Here is a 6,000-nt window from a genome sequence, read left to right on the forward strand (position 1 = left end):
ACCCGCGATTCCCTACAAGTAACCCCTGGGTGGTGCAAAACGGGAGCCGAATACATAATCGGTGGTAGGACTTGTCCGACTGGCTGGCGACCACCCTCCAACTAGAGTCCGCCGCCAAATAGCCTAGCTGTGTTCCGGCGTGTGGGTTGGAGAGCCAGTGTTATTCCTACCCTTTCCTCTTCCTTGTTGGGGGTGAATCTTGGCGATACCTGGAACATGCGGAGCAGACGTGCGTGTGAGCTCGCGGGACGTGATTGTTTGACGGGGGTATAGGGAGACCCAGTGAAACGGTGTTCGCCGCCGCCCGCCGGTCAGTTGGGGACCTGAACCCGGGTGTCACTACTAAACTCCGCCCCGGGAAGCTGTCCCGCCAACCGGTGTAAAATCCTGTCGTGCGGTCGTCGTGCCGGAGTCGGAGACCGGAGTGGATCCCGGCGATCGCACGCAGGGTGGACTGGGGGCCCTTCCATGCCCTGCGTCAGTCGCTCACGCAACCCGTGGTCGAGCACGTACTGTGCTCCGCGCTTTATTCAGGTATTGTCACGATTTCGCCTCGAACATCCTACCCCGCCCAATCCCACTCTCCAAATAAAAAAAATAATGAAAGTTCGAAAAAGGAAAAGGGTTTTGTCGGCGACTCCCCATTCCACATTTAATGTGGATTTCAGCAATGTAAGGGGTCTACATAGCAACCTCGACGCCGTACACCACCATCTTGAGACGGCGCAGCCTGCCCTTCTTTTTCTGACGGAGACGCAGATATCTGCTCCGGATGATACTTCGTACCTTGAATACCCCGGCTACGTATTGGAGCACAACTTCCTGCGTAAAGCCGGGGTGTGTGTATTCGTCCGGGCTGATGTCTGTTGTCGCCGTCTACGAAGTCTCGAACAACGGGACCTGTCCCTCTTGTGGCTGCGTGTAGATCACGGGGGCTGTACCCGAGTCTACGCGTGCCTGTACAGGTCCCACAGCAGTGATGCAGGTTCAGCTCTGATAGAGCATGTGCAAGAGGGGACTAACCGCGTGCTTGAGCAGTACCCATCTGCGGAGGTGGTGGTTCTTGGAGACTTTAACGCTCATCACCAAGAGTGGTTGGGGTCCAGAACCACTGACCTCCCGGGTCGGACTGCCTACGATTTCGCCTTGGCCTACGGCCTCTCCCAGCTGGTGACACAGCCCACCCGTGTCCCAGATATTGAGGGGCACGAGCCTTCTCTGTTGGACCTTCTGCTGACCACTGATCCAGCCGGATACAGTGTGGTGGTCGACGCTCCACTTGGATCGTCTGATCACTGCCTTATCCGTGCTGCCACACCACTCTCTCGTCCTAGTCGTCGAACGACGACTGGGTTTCGAAGAGTTTGGCAGTATTTGTCAGCAGATTGGGATGGATTGCGTGAGTTTTACGCATCCTACCCATGGGGGCGGTTCTGCTTTTCCTCTGCTGATCCTGACGTCTGTGCGGACCGTCTTAAAGACGTGGTGCTCCAGGGGATGGAATTGTTTATTCCCTCCTCTGAAGTGCCCGTTGGGGGTCGCAGCAGACCCTGGTATAACAATGCCAGCAGGGATGCTGCACACCTCAAGCGGTCCGCATACGTTGCATGGGATGATGCTAGGAGACGTCGGGATCCTAACATCTCAGAGGAAAGGCGGAAATATAACGCCGCTTCCAGGTCCTACAAGAAGGTTATTGCCAGGGCGAAATCGGAGCACGTTGCTAGAATTGGCGAGCGACTGAAGAGCTATCCCTCTGGGAGCCGTGCTTTTTGGTCGCTCGCCAAAGCTGCAGAAGGTAACTTTTGCAGGTCTAGTCTCCCACCACTACGCAAGTCCGATGACAGTCTGGCCCATAGTGCGAAAGAGAAGGCTGACCTTCTGGTCAAACTCTTCGCCTCGAACTCGACTGTGGACGACGGGGGTGCCACACCACCGAACATCCTCCGGTGTGATAGTTCCCTGCCGGAGATCTGCTTTACACAGTGTGCAGTCAGGCGGGAACTCCGACTCCTGGACGTCCATAAGTCGAGCGGGCCAGACGGCATCCCTGCAGTGGTTCTGAAAACGTGCGCCCCTGAGCTGACGCCTGCGCTAACGCGTTTGTATCGCCTCTCTTATTGCGCTAACAGGGTTCCGTCTTCATGGAAGACTGCCCACGTCCACCCTATCCCCAAGAAGGGTGACCGGTCGGACCCATCGAGCTACAGGCCTATCGCGATAACTTCCTTGCTTTCCAAGGTGATGGAGCGAATAATTAATATACAACTCCTGAAGTATCTGGAGGATCGCCAGCTGATCAGTGACCGACAGTACGGTTTCCGTCACGGTCGCTCAGCTGGCGATCTTCTTGTATACCTTACTCACAGGTGGGCTGAAGCCTTGGAGAGCAAGGGCGAGGCTCTTGCTGTGAGCCTTGATATTGCGAAGGCCTTCGACAGGGTCTGGCATAGGGCACTTCTGTCGAAGCTACCATCTTACGGAATCCCCGAGGGTCTCTGCAAGTGGATCGCTAGTTTTTTGGATGGGCGGAGCATCACGGTCGTTGTAGACGGTGACTGTTCTGATACCATGACCATTAACGCTGGCGTTCCACAAGGTTCGGTGCTCTCCCCCACGCTTTTCATCCTGTATATCAATGACATGCTGTCTATTGATGGCATGCATTGCTATGCGGATGACAGCACGGGGGATGCGCGATATATCGGCCATCAGAGTCTCTCTCGGAGCGTGGTGCAAGAGAGACGATCAAAGCTTGTGTCTGAAGTGGAGAACTCTCTGGGGCGAGTCTCCAAATGGGGTGAATTGAACTTGGTTCAATTCAACCCGTTAAAGACACAAGTTTGCGCGTTCACTGCGAAGAAGGACCCCTTTGTCATGGCGCCGCAATTCCAAGGAGTATCCCTGCAACCTTCCGAGAGTATTGGGATACTTGGGGTCGACATTTCGAGCGATGTCCAGTTTCGGAGTCATTTGGAAGGCAAAGCCAAGTTGGCGTCCAAAATGCTGGGAGTCCTCAACAGAGCGAAGCGGTACTTCACGCCTGGACAAAGGCTTTTGCTTTATAAAGCACAAGTCCGGCCTCGCGTGGAGTACTGCTCCCATCTCTGGGCCGGGGCTCCCAAATACCAGCTTCTTCCATTTGACTCCATACAGAGGAGGGCCGTTCGGATTGTCGATAATCCCGGTCTCACGGATCGTTTGGAACCTCTGGGTCTGCGGAGGGACTTCGGTTCCCTCTGTATTTTGTACCGTATGTTCCATGGGGAGTGCTCTGAGGAATTGTTCGAGATGATACCGGCATCTCGTTTTTACCATCGCACCGCCCGCCACCGGAGTAGAGTTCATCCATACTACCTGGAGCCACTGCGGTCATCCACAGTGCGTTTCCAGAGGTCTTTTTTGCCACGTACCATCCGGCTATGGAATGAGCTCCCCTCCACGGTGTTTCCCGAGCGCTATGACATGTCCTTCTTCAAACGAGGCTTGTGGAGAGTATTAAGCGGTAGGCAGCGGCTTGGCTCTGCCCCTGGCATTGCTGAAGTCCATGGGCGACGGTAACCACTCACCATCAGGTGGGCCGTATGCTCGTCTGCCTACAAGGGCAATAAAAAAAAAAAAAAAAAAAAAAAAAATCTGCCCGACTCGGTGGTGTACTACTGCACTAGGGTATTAACTCTTTTTGGGAATTAATTATGTATATATTTAAACGTATATAAATATGTATGATCCGCTGGATACAGGCAGCGCAGGACCGGTCTTTGTGGCGAGGCTTGGGGGAGGTCTATGTCCAGCGGTGGACGTCTGTGGGCTGATAAGAAGAAGAAGAAGTATGTATGTCAGTCTCTGGTATCCATAACACAGGGAATCCTAATTTTGAGCCGGACGGTCGTGCCTAATTAGTACCCAGCCATTATTATTATTATTATCAGATATGAACCTGAACTGCGTAGAATAACTACCGCCCGATCGAAGAACGATGCGATGCTATAGAGCTGAAAGCGAAATCTTTTTCTCAAATAGCTGTCATAAAAAGCGTGTTTTTTTATTAGTGTTTAGTCACAACCGATCGATAGCATTTCTCTGCTCTGCCCTTGAGCTGTTAGGTCTCCTTTTTTTTATTGCTTAGATGGATGGACAAGCTCACACCCCACCTGGTGTTAAGTGGTTACTTGAGCCTATAGACATCTACGACGTAAATGCGCCAGCCACCCTGAGATATAAGTTCTAAGGTCTCAAGTATAGTTACAACGGCTGCGCCATCCTTCAAACCGAAACGCATAACTGCTTCACGGCAGAAATAGGCGTAGTGATGCTACCTACCCGCGCGAACTCACAAGGGGTCCTTCCTACCGCCAGTAATTACGCAAATTAAAATTTGCGGGTTTGATTTCGGAATTCGGTCATTCGGAAGCTGTTAGCAAATCCCATCCGTCTTGGCTGAACCTACGCTCGCCCATTGTCCGGTGAAACTGGAAAGGCCTCTGGGCTACTTCTAAAAAAAAGCATTATCCTATACTACAGTCCTGTCGTCAGACATCTCTGCTCAGATATTTCGAACCACAGTTTATCTGACAATTTCGAAGTAAAACTGCTTCTCTTTTGCTTTCATACTACTTTTAGTCTTACTTTCTCTTCTATTCCTGTCCCTAGTCTCTATTTCAAGGTGTTACGGCGCTAATGCGAGCAGTTTCTAAATGTGTTCACTAGTGTTCATTAGTGTTCACGCTTGCTAACCTCAATTGTCCACCATTCATATAAAAGCAGCCTTATGGGCTTAATATTATCACAGAACTACTTATAAGTCAATAACATTCCACACATCCCAAACAGAAATCGTGCAAACAGAAAACAATAAACTTTGCGTTTTAAAAATTTTAATAAAAACCGTTCGAAAAATAAAAATCACAAAAAACATAACATATTTATAACGCTATGTATAACAAACGTTATTTCCAGAACACAAATGAGTAGGTACGTGTACATCTGCTGATTCCATAACAAAAATAAATAAAACACGTAGCGTAGCAAGCAGTGTTTGAAAACTCCCAGCATTTCGATGTTTGCACAGCGTTATCGTTATACAAATAACCGAACAACAAAAAAAAAGCTACGAAAGATACGGCTTTGTTGAAATAACCAAACAAAAAAAACAAAAAAATATAGCATTCAAAATGGCGCGAACGATTATAAAAGTTTGAATTGTGAATAAAAAAAATTTAATTCGCTCACCGATTATTATATGAAATTCGAAATTCGAAAACGTGATCAAGCCTCGATCACATCACACTTTTCTTGTAAACACAATTTACAATTTCCATGGTTTAATTTTAAAAAAAATAAACTAATATTTTATTATTGTTGAATTCTTAACATAACTGACACGTACTTAATGACCTAAACGAAGGTCCTTGCTTCATATCACACCCGGGAGACATTTGAGCTCACACATTGCGGGGTATTATTTACGGAAGCGACTCACACGACCGGCGCTCACTGAAGTCGGAGCGATACTGTCCAAGACTACAACAATTTTCAGCAAATCTATATGAGAAACCACGCGATTCTCCGTCTCTTTCGCGGCTGTGTGATAGTGCATATAGGCATCCCTTTTCCCACCCTAGAGGTTAGACTTAGTAATTTCACTTTCACTGGTCAATTATGTGTAAATTTGTATCAAAGGATTTTGTCAAAGCATAATCATAATGGAGTACAAAGAATTCCCATTTTGAATTTATTTAAATTTATTGTCTGGTAGTCTATGGACTGTATTTTTTTTGTTTTTGTTTTTAATCTATAAATATTGATTTTTTAATTATTATATTTAAGCAGGCGGCCGGTCGGTAAACCCATGCCAAATTGCTATGCAGCATGATAAGAGTAGACGCTGGGTCGACCTCAAGTAATGTGCGATAAGGGCGAACTTTAATTGAACTAATTCATATGACAAATTCAATTCATTTTGGCATTGACCAAAGTCAAAACCTAAAAAACTAAAAA

The 6,000-nt window shown here is 48.3% G+C and overlaps 1 protein-coding gene across 2 annotated transcripts in view; it reads right to left on the reverse strand.

Moving 5' to 3' along the window:
* LOC101741961 (diacylglycerol kinase 1) overlaps nt 1–5,522 on the reverse strand; it is a 114,717-nt gene extending 109,195 nt beyond the window's left edge. Inside the window, exon 1 of one of the 2 annotated variants that reach the window (XM_004927366.5) lies at nt 5,233–5,522. The gene's annotated coding sequence lies outside the window, so the exon portion shown is untranslated. The remainder of the gene's footprint in view (nt 1–5,232) is intronic. The other variant, XM_038015862.2, reaches the window with a different exon arrangement.
* Between the last annotated feature and the right edge of the window lie 478 nt (nt 5,523–6,000).

This window comes from Bombyx mori, chromosome 2 (genome assembly GCF_030269925.1).
Source record: "Bombyx mori chromosome 2, ASM3026992v2".
In the NCBI taxonomy this organism is placed as follows: Eukaryota; Metazoa; Arthropoda; class Insecta; order Lepidoptera; family Bombycidae; genus Bombyx; species Bombyx mori.